Source organism: Mercenaria mercenaria, chromosome 10 (assembly GCF_021730395.1).
Source record: "Mercenaria mercenaria strain notata chromosome 10, MADL_Memer_1, whole genome shotgun sequence".
Classification (NCBI taxonomy): Eukaryota; Metazoa; Mollusca; class Bivalvia; order Venerida; family Veneridae; genus Mercenaria; species Mercenaria mercenaria.
Genome location: NC_069370.1, coordinates 73,072,239 through 73,092,679, shown reverse-complemented (window position 1 = coordinate 73,092,679; position 20,441 = coordinate 73,072,239). Strand labels below are relative to the sequence as shown.

Genomic DNA, 20,441 nt, shown 5'->3' with positions numbered 1-20,441 from the left:
GATTGCAAAATATGGTCTCTATCTTGTTCACAAGAAATTGTAGATGGACGGACAGACGACAGACGAAGGGCGGTCACAAAAGCTCACCTTGTCACTACATGAAAGGTGAGCTTAAAATTGTACAAATTTTCATGTCTTTAAAAGTTGCTACACACCTCTAAAATGTAGAAACCATTTTAGACAAGTTCTTGTATAATGTAGACATATAGTCATTTCATTGTGGAAAACTTTTTCTTCTGGGTGAATATACAAATCTGTAAAAATCATTCTTTGAGGGAGAAATTCTAAAATAAATTTAATCAACATTCACAATCAATCAATCATACAGACCTAAGGTGTGCCCCTGGCAACACAGATAGATTTCAGAAAGATATTTTGCAGGAATGTTCAGCACAATCGCTTTATTTATTCATGAATTTCAACATTTTGCAGAAGTTTCAGACCATTTTGTCTTTCTGTATAATAATGTCCATGATAAAATCTTCCTTTTTCTTTGGTGTTTGCAGCTTTTTATACAAAACAATACTACTAGAAATGAACTGATGCCTCAAATCAATCTCTTGATGTATGCAGCAATGTTTGAAAACCAGTCAAATGTTTTGAGAAAAAAAATCTGATTGCAAAATTTAACTAGATTTCATAAAGCGAAAGTTTTACTAATTTGAATAACATAAAAGCAAAACTTTTAAATTCTGAAGTCATTCCTAATCTGCCAATGTGTGAAATATGAACAAACATGCTGCTTACCTTGGTTAACATAAATTTCCACTTGTGTGCACAGTCTACAGTCAGCTTTTTTCTTATTTCCTTTCTGAAAAGGAAAAACACAAAGAAATAAATGATTTAATTTGAATCATTCCTATGTTCTGAATTTCAGAACCAGTCTCAAAATACAAAGCTTGCCATTGGTCAATTTCGAAACTATTCTTCAGATACATTTTTTTCAAAACATACCTATAAAAGCACTCAGAATGACCAAATGAACTGTACAGACTGGCCATTTTCAGCTGAGCAAACAAACATAATATAATTCTTGCAAATATATCACATTTCCAAAAGCCTTATATATAAAAACATTATACGGCTTGCTGGACCAACCATTACTGAAGTCTGTAAACCATTCATGCTGTAGAAAAAATAACAACATTAAGATCTGGAAAATCACTTACTGTCCAGTTAATGAGTGTGATTCTAGAAATGTAAACACTGACCTCTGTCCCTTCTTGTATAAACTTTCAGAAATATTAATGTAAAAAGCAGCTATCAACCCTGATCACAGGAAATCCAAACAGAAAGAAAAATATACAACATCCTGGCACTTGTAAACACCACTTATACTAGGGTAGTCCCTAGTGCCAAAAATCAGACCCCTTTCAGCTTAGCTTGGTCTTTGAGAACATCTTCAACAGAAGCCTTCTTATAAAATCCAATCATTCAATGAAATTATACTTAGACTGATGAAAACTACATTTTACAACCTACTTGAAGGTGACATCAAGTGAGGAAATGTGATTAAATGGCTACCTGATTAGTGCTTACTGACCAGTGAGTACACCAATACCAAACCCCTAATAAATATGCCATCATTTGCCATATTTATGGCCCCTGAACTCCCACAGTGATTTACCTTCAGGCCTACCCATCTTACAGTAGAACTTAGAAGTCCATACTTTCTCCAGATTTTTATGGAATAACTTTGTTCTCTGTATATGGTCAGACTACACCAATGTAGCTTCAAATCAACCAATCAGAATCTGACATTTTAGAAAGGTATCCAACTCAAAGATGTCTGCTATTCCAAACTGAACAATTTCACTGTTTTAGAACCAATTTTCAAGGTTACATAATCTAGTATAAATTACTGAGACTGACCATGCACTACTGAAACCAAATCCCTGATTTTTCTGTGCACCTAGTTTAACTATGTACAGAAGTATGACATTGTACTAAACTTTGTGAAAACTAAATTGGTGTAAATTACAGAAAACACAGCCTTAAACAAGAGCACCGCCTTGCGGGTGCTGACGCTCATCTGATTTTTTTTTTATAATAGAAATATTGTCCTACCCATGATTTTCTAAGTCTAAAAAGGGCCATCACTCTTGCAAAAAGCAGGATAGAGTTATGTTTCTTGATGTACAGTGTCCACTTATGATGGTGAAAAACTGTTGCAAGTTTTAAAGCAATAGCTTTGATAGTTTATGAGAAAAGTTGACTTAAACATAATATTCAACCAAGAAAATGATTTTTCTAAGTCCAAAAGGGGCAATAATTATTGCAAAAAGCAGGATGGAGTTATGTTGCTTGCTGTACAGGGTCAGCTTATGATGGTGAACAAGAGTTGCAAGTTTTAAAGCAATAGCTTTGATAGTTTAAGAGAAAAAGTTGACCTAAACATAAAACTTAACCAAGAAATCTGATATTTTCTAAGTCCAAAAGGGGCCATAAATCTTGCAAAAAGCAGGATGGAGTTATGTTTCTTGCTGTACAGGGTCAGCTTATGATGGTGAACAAGTGTTGCAAGTTTTAAAGGAATAGCTTTGATAGTTTAGGATAAAAGCTGACCTAAACATAAAACTTAACCAAGAAAACTGATTTTCTAAGTCCAAAAGGGGCAATAATTCTTGCAAAAAGCAAGATGGAGTTATGTTTCTTGATTTACAGGGTCTGCTTATGATGGTGAACAAGTATTCCATGTTTCAAAGCAAAAGCTTTGATAGTTTAGGAGAAAAGTTGACCTAAACATAAAACTTAACCAAGAAATCTGATATTTTCTAAGTACAAAAGGGGCCATAAATCTTGCAAAAAGCAAGATGGAGTTATGTTTCTTGCTATACAGGGTCAGCTTATGATGGCGAACAAGTATTCCAAGTTTCAAAGCAATAGCTTTGATAGTTTAGGAGAAAAGCTGACCTAAACATAAAACTTAACCAGGCAACGCCGACGCAGACGCCGACGCCGACGCCGACAACCGCTCAAGTGATGACAATAACTCATCATTTTTTTTCAAAAAATCAGATGAGCTAAAAAGACCTGGTATCATATGAGAAATTAATTCCAAAACCTTGAAATTTATGACCCAACAGTAATTAATATTAATCATACATTTATTCTGTTCTAAATGAGTTTTGAATGCAAATGATGATAAATAGTAAATAAGCTGACACCATATTATTGTCTTCTGTTTCATACACCTGTAATTTCTTTTCTTGTCCAGATATGAAAACACTAAAATAGATTTCTGCATTAAATAGATTTGCAGTTAAAGGAAATTGTTCACACATTTTTGGGAAATATTAGAAAAATTCAAAAATTATTCTGATAAAGTGAACCTTGGTATTAAAACACTTGTTGACGCCTGTATATATACAGTATTTCAAAAAAGGTCAAATCCACTTTTGAATTATGAACATTTTGCAATATTTAATGTTGGTTTTCACTTTTATTAAGTTCTTGTTTCTTTGTGTAAGATATACAGTTGATGTCAATCTGTCCTCAGTGAAAGACACTTGAAATGTTCCCAACATCTGTGAAAGAGTAGCTTTAATCGGTATACAAGCATTTATGTAAAAGCTTTAAATCCATCAGATAATCTTTACTGCAAAACCTGCCATACAGTTTACCAACAAATCCATTAACTGACGAATTGAAAAAATAAAAACGTAAAAGATGCTTTAAAATCTCTAGACAAGAACATTTGCAAGAATGAACAGCAGACTTGTTTTTATGAAAACCTTTTGAAAACCATTCAGATGTGACAGTAATATGCTTTTAAGAGACACTTTTGAAAATCAGAAACCAGATTTAGGTGTTCAAATTTTCTCATATTCTGCTGCTTAAGCTTGCAGAACAACAGTCCATAAGACTTCAGTGTTCACATTACCATGGCAGTCCACTCAGCAGCTGGCTTACAACAAGACTTCAGTGTTCACATTACCTTGTACAAGACCGTAGCCATGGCAGTCCACTCAGCAGCTGGCTTGCAACAAGATTTCAGTGTTCACATTACCTTGTACAAGACCGTAGCCATGGCAGTCCACTCAGCAGCTGGCTTGCAACAAGATTTCAGTGTTCACATTACCTTGTACAAGACTGTAGCCATGGCAGTCCACTCAGCAGCTGGCTTGCAACAAGATTTCAGTGTTCACATTATCTTGTACAAGACCGTAGCCATGGCAGTCCACTCAGCAGCTGGCTTGCAACAAGATTTCAGTGTTCACATTACCTTGCACAAGACCGTAGCCATGGCAGTCCACTCAGCAGCTGGCTTGCAACAAGATTTCAGTGTTCACATTATCTTGTACAAGAACGTAGCCAGGGCAGTCCACTCAGCAGCTGGCTTGCAACAAGATTTCAGTGTTCACATTACCTTGTATAAGACCGTAGCCATGGCAGTCCAATCAGCAGCTGGCTTGCAACAAGATTTCAGTGTTCACATTACCTTGTACAAGACCGTAGCCATAGCAGTCCACTCAGCAGCTGGCTTGCAACAAGATTTCAGTGTTCACATAACCTTGTATAAGACCGTAGCCAGGGCAGTCCACTCAGCAGCTGGCTTGCAACAAAATTTCAGTTTTCACATTATCTTGTACAAGACTGTAGCCATGGCAGTCCACTGCTAGCCTGCAACAAGATTTCAGTGTTCACATTATCTTGTACAAGACCGTAGCCAGTCTACTGCTAGCTTGCAACAAGACCGTAGCCATGGCAGTCCACTGCTAGCTTGTAATAAGATTTCAGTGCTCACATTATCTTATACAAGACCGTAGCCAGTCCACTGCTAGCTTGCAATAAGATTTCAGTGCTCACATTGTCTCGTACAAGACCGTAGCCATGGCAGTCCACTGCTAGCTTGCAACAAAATTTCAGTGTTCACATTATCTTGTACAAGACCGTAGCCAGTCAACTGCTAGCTTGCAATAAGATTTCAGTGCTCACATTGTCTCGTACAAGACCTTAGCCAGTCCACTCCTAGCTTGCAACAAGATTTTAGTGTTCACATTATCTCGTACAAGACTGTAGCCAGTCCACTGCTAGCTTGCAACAAGACTTTAGTGTTCACATTATCTTGTACAAGACCTTAGCCAGTCCACTCCTAGCTTGCAACAAGATTTTAGTGTTCACACTATCTTGTACAAGACCGTAGCCAGTCCACTCCTAGCTTGCAACAAGATTTTAGTGTTCTCATTGTCTAATGTACAAGACCGTAGCCAGTCCACTGCTAGCTTGCAACAAGATATTAGTGTTCTCATTGTCTTATAGAAGTCCGTAGCCAGTCCACTGCAAGCTTGCAACAAGATTTTAGTGTTTACATTGTCTGTATTCCACTGCTAGCTTGCAGTCCACAATACTGTCTGCTAAACAGCCAAAAATGTTGTAAATAACTTTACGTATTTTCTAATTTTCAACAAGACTTTTCAGCAGAGACTTCCTTTTGAGCTCAATGACACAAATGACAATAGAAATAGTGATGATACTTCATCTTTTTGTCTGAGTAAATAGCTGACTTTAATTGGATTTCTATTTTATTCTCATTTTATCCCAGTCCTATTTAATCAGACATGAAAAGTATGGGATGGACTTGAATCAACAGGTTGTATAGCATGCAACAAACTGCTGGACAGACACAGTTCATACTTTTAATTTTAGCATCAAGGGGCCAATTCATGCGGGACTTTCTTTCAATCCTCTTAGGAGATTAACTCCAGAACCTAAATGGAATAAGGGATATTACTCTCAAGTTTTTAGCACAGTTGTTTTTCTTGTTGTTTTAGTTGTTTTTCTCCCGTGATCAGGTATATATTGTAACACTTATAAAGTGTATTCCTTGCAACATTGATTGCAAACGGTATGTTACTTTATGAATAAATAAACAATTTTAAAATGGAGAGATACTCCTATACGGTTCATCTATTCAAATCGTTTGATAGTATACTGTACAAAGACCAAAATTCAGTGTGTCCCGCAACTTTACAAGATGTTAAAATATTAATTGCGAGCCTGAAACGCCTTGTAACTGCGTAAATTATTGCACGTTTCCTGGTATGAACATCACAATAATGTTATAATCATGTACGTAAAAAACTGTTATTGCAGTAAATCATAAAATTTAATGCTGAACAGCAATAACATAAAATTATAATGCTTAACACCACAAATGCCATGCAAAATGTATAAAATTATTTGTTAAAGTCGAGACTTTTATGTGTAGATGAAAACGATAAATCATGATGTTATAAAACAAAACTTACATTATTCTTGTTAAAGACAACCCTTTAGGCAAAACATTGTCATATTTCTTTGATATACAATGTATACAGAAACTTGTGTCTCCAATTTGTGCAGTATCAGCACATTTCTGACTATAATCCAACTATACTGTATGGTCACAGACTGTAACAAATAGTTATACCAATCAAATGATACAGACTTTTCTACTGTTGTTTTATAGAAGTAACACTAAGCATATAATGCCTTACTTATGCAATGCTTTGCAGAAAAGTGGTAACACTGAATCACCTGACAACAAGACTAAGGCAGAAGTGTCAAAACATTGAATCACCTGACAACAAGACTAAGGCAGAAGTGGCAAAACATTGAATCACCTGACAGCAAGACTAAGGCTGCAGTGGCAAAACATTGAATCACCTGACAACAAGACTAAGGCAGCAGTGGCAAAACACTAAATCACCTGACAACAAGACTAAGGCTGCAGTGGCAAAACATTGAATCACCTGACAACAAGACTAAGGCAGCAGTGGCAAAACATTGAATCACTTGACAACAAGACTAAGGCAGAAGTGGCAACATTTATTCACCTGACAACTAGACTAAGTCAGGAGTGGCAACATTGAATCACCTGACAACCAGACTAAGGCAGAATTGGCAAACCATTGAATCACATGACAACCAAACTGAGGCAGGAGTGGCAAATTCGAATCACCTGACAACCAGACTATAAGGCAGAAGTGGCAAAACATTGAATCACCTGACAACAAAACTAAGTCAAAAGTGCCAACATTGAATCACCTGACAACCAAATTACTGCAGGAGAGGCAACATTGAATCACCTAACAACCAGACTAAGGCAGAAGTGGTAAAACACTGAATCACCTAATAACCAGACTAAGGCAGAAGCGTCAACATTGAATAAGAATTGCATGTGAAACATGTTGTCATGACAACCAGATAAAGCCAAATGTAGCAAAGCGATGAATCACATGACAACCAGACTAAGCCAAAAGTAGCAAAGCAATGAATCACATGACAACCAGACTAAGGCAAGGGTGGAAACATTGAATCACATGACAAACAGACTAAGGCAGGGGTGAAAACATTGAATCACATGACAACCAGACTAAGGCAGGGGTGAAAACATTGAATCACATGACAACCAGACTATTATAAAGCAGACTTGACAAAAAGTTGAATCTCCTGACAATCCGTCTAAGGCAGAAGTGGCAATTTTGAATCTCCTGACAACCAGAATAATGTACTTGAAAACTTTAGATCGTGCACAAAGAAAGTTAGTCTTTATCCAATATTTATAAGAAAAGACTTAAAAGCTTAGAATATAAATTATAAAACACCTGAAGAAAATGAAATTATTTTAGAATTACAAGACTAGCTACTAGACTGATAATAAACAATTTGTTACTGAATTTCATATTTGCAATTTTTCTTTTACTGTATGTTTACATAGCAACAAATGCCAGTCGTATTAGAGTGACTGATTGAAACTGGACACAGGATATAGATTGGCTACATTCACAATTAAAACAATAATAATATCATAGTCTCGGAGCTAGCTAGTCTACCAAAATACCAACCTCCCAAGTTTTCTGACAATTTGCTCTTGTGGTGTAATTTTCCTCAGATAATCACTATTATCAAACACTGCCTTAGACAAATTATTCTGCAGATATTTGTAAATAAATACTTCCAAGCTTTTTAAGCTGTGAATAAATTTGTAAATAAATATCCAACAGATGAGGAAATAAGTAGTTTTCTGCCTATATTTCACACTTTCTTCACTCCTCTTGTGATAGATCTTATGCCTATTTTAATCCATGGAAATCTTCTTTGATGAATGCTTATATTACAAACTATCTCCAGGAAGTTATTGGAGAACACTGTGCTATGAAATATATTAACCCTTAGAGAAAATTTAACAATATTGAAAAAATTACATTTATGATTTATCACTGAACCACTGATTATTACAAGTCAAACTAGATTTCAAACATTTACCAAGAACCAGATACTTTATTAACTCTTTAATATTTTAAAAACAAGTTTGTTCTACATTCATCAGCTTTTCAAAATCACAGTTAAAATGCTGATAAAATTATGATTTTCTCAAGTGTTTCCATTTGCATCTCAAAAACTTCTTACTTCATATCTCAGAAGCTTCTCTATAAAACTTATAAAAAAAGAAAAGAATTTAAATCAAAAGTTTTCTATTCAACTCCTGTACGAGTTGGTGCTAACTTGCAGTCAGGGTGTCGAGAGCTAACAACAAAAATATCACAAGTTGGTTAGTTCAGTTTAAATTGACTTAATACAACAGTTTACCATTTTACTCCTGTTATATATCTTTTCTGTTATACTTCTATATGCACTTGCAGTCCCCTGCAACAAGCACATGTTAAGGGTCTCCCGCTGAGCCCTCTTATACCTCTACAGTCTCAATAGGCCATTAATGTGACTTGTAACAGTAAAATATTCCAGAAATCTCAGATTTTCAGGTCTTGTGATTTTTTATTGACTTCATAAAAAAGCGTGAAATACCTTATTGCCATGTCAACACATTTACAAAGTTCAATTAACAGCAAGTAAGCAATATAATGTAGGTATCTGGCTAAACTGAAAACAAAACTGATATTGAGAAATGAAACATACTTGATATCCGAAGCAAACATGAGTTTGATATGGATGCAACACCATTAAAATGAGCCATGCCATGAGAAAACCAACATAGTGCATTTGCGACCAGCATGGATCCAGACCAGCCTGAGCATCCATGCAGTCTGGCCAGGATATATATCCATGCTGTTCGCTTTCAAAGCCTATTGCAATTAGAGAAACTGTTAGCGAACAGCATTGATCCCAACCAGACTGTGCAGATGCGCAGGCTGGTCAGGATCCATGCTGGTCGCAAATGCAGTGTTTGTTTTCTCATGGCGTGGCTCATTTTTTATCAGTAATATTCCACTAGATAACTTCTGTCATTAAACCTACTGTACTCCTAGTGTTCCTGGATTTTGTTCCATGGTACTTACATGATCTTTGCAACCAAATGACGTTTTCCAACCTGATTCAGAAATTGAGGACAAATGACCTTACTTGGATCAAACCATGATATCCATACTGGTAATATCCTACACAGCACTTTAATAAATAGAAGCAAAACACAACTTACACACTTAAAAGAGTGCTTCCACAGCAATTGTTGCTGAACACAAAAATTAAACTAAAATTTCTGATATCAGAACCCTGACCCTGTAGTACAATCAAAAAATCAACAAGAAAACAATAGCATCTTAAAGTGGTCCAGTCACTTGACCTCAGCGATAAACTTTACAATTGAAAAATGAGAACTTTTATAGGTTCTCTCATATTGAAATGACCATTAAAATAATATTTCATCTCCTTCCAAGATAAACAGTAATAAACTCTGTCCAAAAGAGTGCTCAAGTTTAAACCCCTTAAAAAAATATAACTGAACCTTGAACTCAACTATCATTCTCATTATCATGGGCAACATCTTCAAAAATACCATAGTTAGCAATTACATAATTTATAATACTGCAATTAAAATAAGCCCTTCAGATCAGTCTAAACTTTTCGTCATCAAAATCATCGTCGTCATCAGCAGCAGCAGCAGCACCAACACCACCACAACCACTACTACTGCTTCAATAAAACAATATCCTTTGCTGCAAGCTGTAGCTAATAATAATCCAATTACTGAACATTAGAAATTCAGTTTCCTTATAAATATATATTTTTATATTAACAATATGAACTTACTTTATGTTTTCTTACAGTAGATACACACAGTAACTCTCCAGACACATCATTAAAATGTTGACAGCTTTATTTTAAAAGCACTTAGAATATAAAATATAAGCTTTCCCAATGAAATGAAATGTGTAAATTTGTGAGAAGAAAAAGAATAACTAAACATAGATGATAGTAGAGACAGATTTTCTTACCTTAAGTTAAGAATCATAAACATTTATTGTTTTATTGTTATGGCCCAATAAAGTCTCCCTATAGGGTATAATTTGTTAAACAAATAATGACTGGTCCCTTTGAAGGTAGATTCACAGTGATTAGAGTCTTCTAAATATTTCAAACACTATTTCATCCCTTTAAATTTTCCCTTTCAGTGGATATACACATGCAAGTTACATACCAAATGAATTCAGTCCTTTTCTGGAACATTTGAGAAACTTGGTGAATATAAGCATGATTGTAATGAAGTTGAAATGTTTACATTATTTCCATTTACTGTTATTTTCTCTCCAAAAAATACAAATGAAAATAGTATGTTATCACATTACAAAGTCCTGTTTCACCTGACCATGCTGACTACATACCTGGTCTTAACTGTCACATCAAGAAAAGATTAATGTAGCATGACTTCAACAAAATAAATCCTGCAAGAACTTAGAACCTCAGCAAAAGTTATGTTTTCTCTTTAATACATGTAAGTTTTCAATTTTTGATTTCTTTCACCCTAAAAGGTGTCAAGAGACAAAATCTATTAAAGACCTTAATTGCAGATTTTACTTCAAAGCAAACTACAGTAATTAAGCAACTTAACCCAGATATATTGTGTCATTAAGTGAAATAAAATACTGTAAGATTGTGTAACAAGTTAAGTGAAAATCTGATAAAAATGACCACTTATTGTACCCCTATGTTAAGATGTTAAGACAGGTGTACAGTTACACAATGCAATAAAATCTGACTTCTTGAAAACTATAAAAGCAATAAAATATCAACAATCAGAAATAAAGTTTTCATTTCAAAGGATTTGTCAATCAGTATCTAATTAAAATCAGGGATATCTGTCTGCAACAGAACATAATAAATTCAGACATGTCTGGCACTATTGGAATACAATTAACCCTACAAGACCGAGAAGTCACCTATCTTATCTGCATGATTTTATTAAACTCATCTTAAATAAAATCTATTAGAAGATGCTTTTGAAGCAATATATTAGAATGCATACAAGCAAAACAATAACATTCTGACTCTGTTCAGTAAATGCAACATCCCTAAACAAAATAAAAAATAAAACAGAGTACTTGTTATATTCATACCAGTTTTATCATCATTTCACAGAACTGAATATCCATTAATCAATTATGTATTTTAACAAAATCTGAATTTTTTTAATCCACACACATCAAAAATTGTTCCAATTTATAACAGGAAAAGTGCATGGCCACTTGCACGAATGATCTAACGCCTCTAATCTCCAAAGCATTTTCCAAGAAAATAGAAGGCCATAAAATGGGAGGGGAAAGTTTTTGACAGGGGATATAAAACTAGCAGACCTAAATCACTTTCAGTGGCTAATAATCTTCATGAAAACTAAGCTACTTAGGGTGTTTAGGGTCATGCCGGCATGCATTTATCAGTAATTGCGGCTAATTATCAGATAAGGTATCTTTCTTCCTCTGTCAGATTGCTTTCTTAAACCCATACTTCACTAGGAATATACACTCTTACCAAGAATTATGCTGGAAGTAATTTCAACTGTATCATTTAATATCTATAATCATCATAGTCATCGTCTTCTTTTTTACGCATCATCATCATCATCATCATCATCATCAACATCATTGTTGACATCATTATTAACCAGCATCTCATTATTATTGTACTACTTCCACTGCTTCTTCCTCTTCTGATTCTCCTTCGGCATCATCATTTTCTTCTACATAATCATCAACATCATCATCTTCTTCTCCATCATCATTAACATCAACATCATCATCTTCATCTCATCACATCATCATCGTCTTCTATATCATCATCATCATCAACATCATCATCGTCTACATAATCAAACAACATCATCATCTTCATCTACATCATCATCTTCTTTAACATCATCTTCTTCTACATCATCACCATTGTTGTTGCCATTGTCTCCATTCCTATCATCATCTCCTCCTCCATCACCACTATTAAGCTTGTTTTGAGATGTCTGGGTTGAGGTGCACAGTGCACTGGTAACAATATAGCAATTATTACATCACTCGTTACTTTGTCTCCTACTATTATTTGTACAGATATCTGTATTGTACATACAGCAGCTCATTTTAGTATTACATTTACAATGTGCTAACTTTACAGTCCTGCTAAAACTGCTACTGGGTACTACTTTCATATGTACACCATTTATTTTAACACTTTAACTGTTAGCTTCTATATTGTCAGATAAAACAGTCTGGCACCTAAATCAAGCTGTAGGAGATATTTTATATTATATATATTTTATCATAGAGCATAACAGCTGGTTTTTACTAAAAATGTAACTTCTGGCTGTGTACAATCTCTCAACACTTAAACTACTGTCCTTGCTTTCCCAGCCTATCTCACTTATCAGCAGAAATTTTGTTGTTTTAATGGAAAATTGTTGTTTTTATTTCTCCATCTCTGATAGTTTTATCAGCTTCTGGTATTTTACTATCTTATATTTCTCTTCTCAGTTCCTTGCTTTCACCAGAATTTCTACATGTATTTTATCAAAAATATGATAACACTATTCATATACAAAGGATTATAAAATAGTTAATGTCAGACGGAACCTATCTTTTATCATTAATTCTTTTTAATTTTATTACAAGACTAAAAAAACACTAGGTGTTTTTTTGAATAAGCTACTACAATTACATAAATTGGCAGTTTTATCTGGACAATAAACATGTGAGTTTTAAGGAAAAAGATTATTTTTCTTGACTGTTGAGCAATCTTTGATAGCAGGTGTGTCTGTTTATTTATTTGATAAATATGCTTCCAAACGAAAAATTAACTTTATAAATATGCTTCCAAACGAAAAATTAACTTTCAGTGTGTAAAACTTAAATCGAATAAAACATTCAAAATGTTTTCTTTCTATTAATGTTCAATGTTTAAATAAATGTCCAGCAAAGTTTTGTATTGCCCCCTCTTAAAACAATGAACATAACTACAAAACTTCACACTTCTTCTATCTACTATTATTGAAACTGTGCATTTTATAGTTTTTGCTGGTTCCAAGATTTTTGACCTGTTACAACAGCCATTCCAAAAATGAATTATTTAATTTGACAGTTATTACTTCTACTCCAAATGCTATTACTTTTAAGACTTCTTCCCATGAAAACTTCCCAGAAGCCTCAGCAGATGACCACTACCACTTGACCAAACCATCAGCAGTCAAATCAATTCCAATTTATAGGGATGATATGATTGCACTTTGTAGGTGGCCACTTGTTTGTTTGGGATATGCACATATTTCATGTGTGGCCTTCACCAGGGTTACAGTTTGGAGATTTCTGTAAGTCCCTACATTTTACCAACAATTCTTTTTCCAGGTTATACAGTAGTAAATACTTATTAATAAATGGAGTCAAAACTTTGACAAGCTATCCAAAAAGTGCTTTATTTACATGAAATGATAAAGAAACTGTTACAATTTTTTACTTCAAGTTTGACTTTTAGTGTTGAACTAAAAAATAGTCCAGCCAACAGCACAAACTATGGACTGACAATTTATAAGAGGAGTCAGGTGATAATAAAGTATACCGGTAGTTTAGAGAACAGTCTAAGAATGCAAACTTTCCATTGGTCACTTTCAAGACTGTGGTCTGCAACAACCAATCAAATATTAGAATTTCTAGCTAGACTGGTTTATAGCTCTGGATGTTCTCTGTATCATTACAGAAACATGCACAGTGTAATTTGCATTTTCGTGTGAAAATGGCAATAAAATCAAATAATATCAATAAAAGCTAACTTATCTAACATGACAGAGACTGCAAATAAGATGTGGGAAATAATGCATAGCAAGTACCTTTAAGCCTGTTATTCAATATTGATAACACAACATTGTATACAAAGATGAAGCAACTCTAGGACTAACATTAGGAATCCAATTAGTGCAACTAATTAAAATTATATATACATGATTGATAAATGAAACATTAACACTTAAGGTAGCAAGGTACACTTAGATGCGAAAAGTTTGAGCACGGACGGTCTTACATGTAGCGAGTCGCAATATTGCACTTCCCCTATGAGCAAAATTTGGGTGGCTATTTTATAAATTGCGTGCATGTTTTGTGCTTTTAATTAATGGCAAGATCAGGATTCTCATACAAGAATAAAGAAAGTTATCAAAGCGAAAGGTTTACATCATCCATGAAAAATAGCGTGCCAAAATCATCAATTTTGCACCTTTTGAACAGTCTACAATGATCCCGCTGCAAGAACACTGTCCAATTTTATTGCATTTCTTAATTTAATAGTCCTTACTGAACGTCAGGACATAAACGGAATGGGGGCCCATCCAGCTCGTTTTTTCGGAAAATAACGAAAATGTTCCTGAGTATCAATCAACAAGCACAGAACCCTTCCGTGAATTGAATTTTTCCGCGAAATGGTGTCTCATTGATCATACAAAGCTACCAGCAGTTAGTTTTCCAACTGACATCAGAATTTTACATGTATCGGCTGTATAAATTTTCTAAAGAATTAGTAATCATTATTTCTCACCTTAATTTACAGACATCCAAAATCACGATGTTCTCTTTATAACAAATATTGACGGGGGCCAAAATTCGAAAGTGTACCCTGCTACCTTAAAGTCTGCATAATATGGCAGCCATTTTGTTTCCATGGAAACAATAAAAGTAATCAATTCCACTTCAGACTTGTAATTAATTTCATTTAAAATGAAACACTACAACTATGAAAAATGAATGCCAGACAGACCTATTCCAATTGTCATATCTCTTGTATTTCTAGATCTATTTGTAAGGGGGTAGCCAAAAAAAAAAAACAACATTTTTCATCACTTTATAAATCAAACACAGATCCTGAATAAGTGACATATTAAACAAACATACCCCCCAGCTTCATTATAAATGTTTACATAGAATTATGACAGGTCCATAAATTTGTAGCAGTAATTTGTATACAAGACAGACATGAGTGCAGCAGCTGACCAATGCCAGCTTGCAACATGTTGCCGGCCATCAAACAATAGTAAAAGTAATTACTCAGTGGGTTCAAGTTAGAGAGAAATAGCTGTATAAAATAATTGTGTTTGAACCACATATTGCAAGAATGTTTGTTTGTTTGATTTGGGTTTAACGCCATTTTTCAACAGTATTTCAGTCATATAACGGCGGGCAGTTAACCTAGCCAGTGTTCCTGGATTCTGTACCAGTACAAACCTGTTCTCCGCAAGTAACTGCCAACTTCCCCACATGTATCAGAGGTGGAGACTGATGATTTCAGAACCAATGTTCTTTATCAAATAGTCACGGAGAACTTTCGCCCCGCCCGAGGATCGAACTCACGACCCCGCGATCCCTAGACCAACGCTATTTCAAGAATGATATCAGCATACGAGTAGGACAATGTCACTCAAACACAAAAACTCTTTCAAATGAATTTTGATTATTTCTGAACAACAGTATTAAATCACGCAGAAACAACAGACTCTGATTTCTTTTGTTTTGATTAAAAAGATGGATTCAAGCTTATTAATTATTTTGTACAGTCATGTTCTCCTGGAAAACTCAAAAGTTAGATGTCATAAGAGGAACTGCCACCCTGATGCATGCAGGGTTTGGACCAACGGCTTTCGGTTCAGTGACCAGCACATACTTTGTCCATTGTTATTTCCTATTACATTGCTATCTTTTTGTAAATATCATATAGATCTACCTTATTCAATCAGCTGATAAACTGAAATAAAAGTACCATACTAGACAAATATACCCATATTGTACACAGTGATCAGAAAGTGTTACGATAAAGGGAGGTAATTTATCTGCAGATAAGATAAAAACTTATCTCACCTTGATTATTTTATAGGTCATATACAGGACAAGATAACATTTACAATAAAACTTTTATCTTTCTGTTTATGCATTATGATGTCATTATGATAATATTCCCAATAACTAATTGCAGCAATGATGGTATTCTTTCCACTTGAAAGTGAAAGTACCATATGACAGAATGGAAAACCACTGCCACCAAAAGAAGTAGAAGATATCAATTTTAACTGCAATTTTGTCGTTATTAAGTTCATAATCTAAGCAAATCGAATGTTCAGCAACCTAAAACGCAAATCTCAAAATCTAGACCAGTCAGCAATCCCTACACTCAGTGACTTGTTTTTCAGTAAATAAATACTAGCTACTTCTAAAGCCAGACTGTTTTCTGCAGTGGCCCAGTTTGTAAATGTTATTATTTTGTTCTTATCTTTAATGAAATACGTTTATGCTATACAAGTAAAGAAAAAAGTAAAAAGTATCAAATTACTTAAGAAACAAGCAGCAATGTGCATTTAAACTAAATATTCATATCTTATTTAAGAATTTACTAAGATACATTTTCCTAAACTGTACAACATAACTTCTAAATTAACAATTCAAGTTAAAGGCTTTCTTACAAGATGAAAAATGACCGGAACACGGAATGTCAACTAAGGACAACAGAATTCAACGAGCAGGTGACAAGGTGTAGTAGCCATAATAATTATGTTAATTATCCCACATCATATGTTAACCTCTGCGTAAATAGCGGTTATAAATGTATTTACATGGGGATACTGTTACTTTAACTTCAAACAGTTAGGAAAATGGTCGGAAGTAAAGTTTTTATTATAAACCATTGTATCGGCAGTTTCCATAAAGTAACAGCAATTAAAATAATTTTGACCCTCGAGTTCAAAGGATAATCTTCATAATACAGGATATCCTTTATAGGCCTGCATTGAAGTTTCGTTGAGTTTACACACGGAAGTCTTTACCAGTCATAGTATGAAGTTGAAGCACAAAATGCATTAAACTAAACATTCTAAAAGTAATTACTAAGAAATGTTATGCAAGTTTCAATCAAACTTTTATCAGTTATTTTTGAAAAATGTTGCGAATTTCTTAAATAAAAGAGTGCCTGCATGCTCAAAAATTGCAGCCATCATGAGTCCTGTCTACTAAATCTCTTCCCTTACAGCAAGCAGAATTTTGCTGATTTAATTTTTTCATTATTTGACTTTTATAGTTTATTTTGAGAATTTTCCAGCGAAATAAGACTAAAATAGTTGATAACATGACAAATATATAATTATGTACTACAAGGGGAGGTAATCACTGTGGGGAGCTTACTATCTATCCAGAGCTTTGATAGCTGCATACCGGAATTACTTGACTTTTTCCATACATTATATGAGTGATTTTATAAAAATGAAATCAAATCTAACCCAATTTTCCATCAATTTGTAAAGCTACAAGGTGACCAAAACAAGGTAATCAAGTGAAATTGAAGTCTATTGCTGGAGGGACCATCATTTAGTGGTGATGAGTAGGATAGGTATTAAAATCCTGACGTAGATGTCAATACAGTGATTGATAGAGGAATGAAACATCTACCTCTTACATCATATATCATACATTTTCTGCACATCATTATACACATGTCTTAGTATCATCTGACCTCAAAGAAAAGATGAATAAAACAAAGAAAGAACATTTATTAACATTAAAATTTCAATTGTTGTATTTTATCAGTCTTAGAACCACTTTCCAGCAGCAAACAATGTCAACACCCAGCATGCTGAAAATCTCTTCACTTTAGACAACAGTATATTTTTCAGTCAAAGCAACTTTTCCCCCCAGATTTTATAATAAGGTTACATGAAAAATTTACAATACTAGCAGAATGAAAACACTCACTGCTGTTTCTGTTTTTCCCCTCACAATTATAAACACTGAGTTTCTTATTGGCATTTTTCTTTTCACCAGAAAATTAAAGCAACATTGCAACATAGTCAAGGCAAACAGATAGCTTTAAAGAAACTTACCAATAGATATCCAGTGTCCTTTCCCTCCTCAATGAACCATAAAGTAAATGGTCTGTCTGTTGGGCCTGAAAGTAGTAATAATCAACAGTTCATTGTCATTCCATACATTCATAACCATACTATATTACATAACAGAACAGAACATGCAAAACATCCATCCTCCAACAAACAATGTGTAGTTATTGTTAAATAATTATTTAATCTAGTCATAACGAAGTGTTGCCATATTTTGCTGTGATCGTCTCTTTGTGCATGGCCACTGTGACCAGAGCAACAACTATTCTTTAAGTAGTTATTAAGTGCTTCTGTCATTATTAGTTCATCTGAACTAATTTTGCTTGATGCGTATATTTAAAATAATTGTTTCATAATAATTAGCTTTTACCCAGATAGCAGTTGTTATTATACATCATAAAGATAAACAATTCACAGAAAAGTAAGCCTAATAGGAGTGGCGGTTAGGTGATGGTAGGTGAGCAGATTGGTAAGGTGGGTAGGTGGTTGTGGACAAGACAGTTGGTTAGGGCAGAAAGGTTGTGGCAGGCAAGCCGCCTGGTTATGGTGGGTAGGTGGTGATAGGCAAGTTGATTTGTTAGAGCAGATAGGTGCTGAGGGCAAATCAAACTGGTTATTTTTGTATTCTATATTTGTGCATGTCTCTGTCGAAAAAAACAACAACAAACTAACTATAATGCCATTTTGAAAAATTGTTCAACAGAATTTTCAAAACTCAGTTAAAAATTTTGTCATGATTTACTGGGAAGAAACACAGGGTTACACTGATAAAAAGAGCTCATGATAATAAAACAATCTAGGTGAAAAACAGAGAATTCATCATCACAAAATCTCTACATGAAAACATATAAATGTAAATGTTTTCGCATTTCGTGTGAAAATAATTAACATACATAGAACATATTAATCAAACCAAGAAACAAATACGAGAATCAAAGTTAAAACAAGTCCTTGAATAAATTATTTATGCAAATGAGATGTCTCCTGAAATTAGAAAGGTACGCTTGTGACCAAACTTCCATAATTATGATGGTGTTTCACCGTTTAACAATAAGCGACAGATACGAGCCAAAACAGATGCTGCCATAAAAAAAGAAAGTTTTTTTTTCATACAAATTAAGACAATAAAATTTACATTTTTATGAATTCTATAGTACAGAAGGTTATTGAAAATATATATTTAAAATGAAGTCTGGAAGACTAAATATATAGCAACTATTCAAATTAGGTATTTTAAACATAGATATGTTAGGGTTGGTAGGTGGTGGCAAAAAAATAACCATACTATATGACAGATAAAAAAAAATTGTTATGTTTAGGCAATATAAAAATCAGTATAAGGCTAGAACACTTAAATCCAACAATCAATGGTACAGTTTCCATCCATACCAAATTACATATATATTTTTTTCATGGGTGTAAAAGCTATCAGAAAGTAACAATAGTTTTTTTTTATTTTCATCCTTTTTTTTCTGCTCTGAAAAGTGATTGGGGCATTAAACATACATCCAATTTGGTATGACCTAAGGGAAAAGCACACCCATTCACAAGAAGGGGAAGCATTTCTTTTGCTGGATATCATTTTACACAAATATTAAAGGTAAAATAAATAAAATAAAATCAGTAAAACACATAATGACTGACAGTTTGTAACAACTTGTGAACATAGTAAATGTTGTATTTGAAGAATATCAAAGTATTTTTGATAGGCTTTTATTGTTAACCATAGAGTAAACTAATCTGAGCAATTACCACTTTAATTCAAATACTGCTATCATGTTTAATCATATAAAAATCTCTTCAATGTCACACTTTTTGACAAATTAGACCAAAATTTCTTTTTACACTATGATCCTTGGTGTACTATACATTTGATCAGGGTCAAATAAGAAAGTTTGCTCATAAATAAAAAAAAATCTTTAGAAAAACCTTGAAATAAACAAGACTTAGTGTTTCAGTCTTTGCTGAACAATGCTACATTTTTACTTATGCACAAACATTACAGTAGAGACTTTAAGATAAACAAACTGCTCAAAAATCAAGCAGCCCTGTAGTTTAACCTTGCAGATTTAGATAAAAATCAGAGATTTTGCTCAACTTTAAAAGGCTATAATTGAATTTTGACTGCACACACACTGAGCCAGAACTAATTGGGCATTTCAAAAGATTTGAATTTTCAAGCAAGAGATTTATGAAACAATTTAAGCTTATTCAATTTTGGGTCAAAAGTAATAAAAGTGAGTATAGAGACCAATTTCAAAACTCAAGCATGTGACTGGTTACTTTTAGAGTGCTAAATATGAATTGATCAATGGCAAGGTTG

The 20,441-nt window shown here is 33.9% G+C and overlaps 1 protein-coding gene across 4 annotated transcripts in view; it reads right to left on the bottom strand.

Annotated features, from left to right (window-relative positions):
• Window positions 1–20,441, bottom strand: part of LOC123561302 (roundabout homolog 2-like) — a 99,751-nt gene that overhangs the window by 60,501 nt on the left and 18,809 nt on the right. For 2 of the 4 annotated variants that reach the window (XM_053553357.1, XM_045353577.2), the window contains exons 1-2: window positions 18,104–18,160; window positions 748–811 (exon numbers count right to left, since the gene is read on the bottom strand). The gene's annotated coding sequence lies outside the window, so the exon portion shown is untranslated. Of the gene's footprint in view, window positions 1–747; window positions 812–18,103; window positions 18,169–20,441 lie in introns of those variants that run through there. The other 2 variants (XM_045353572.2, XM_045353575.2) reach the window with 2 other exon arrangements.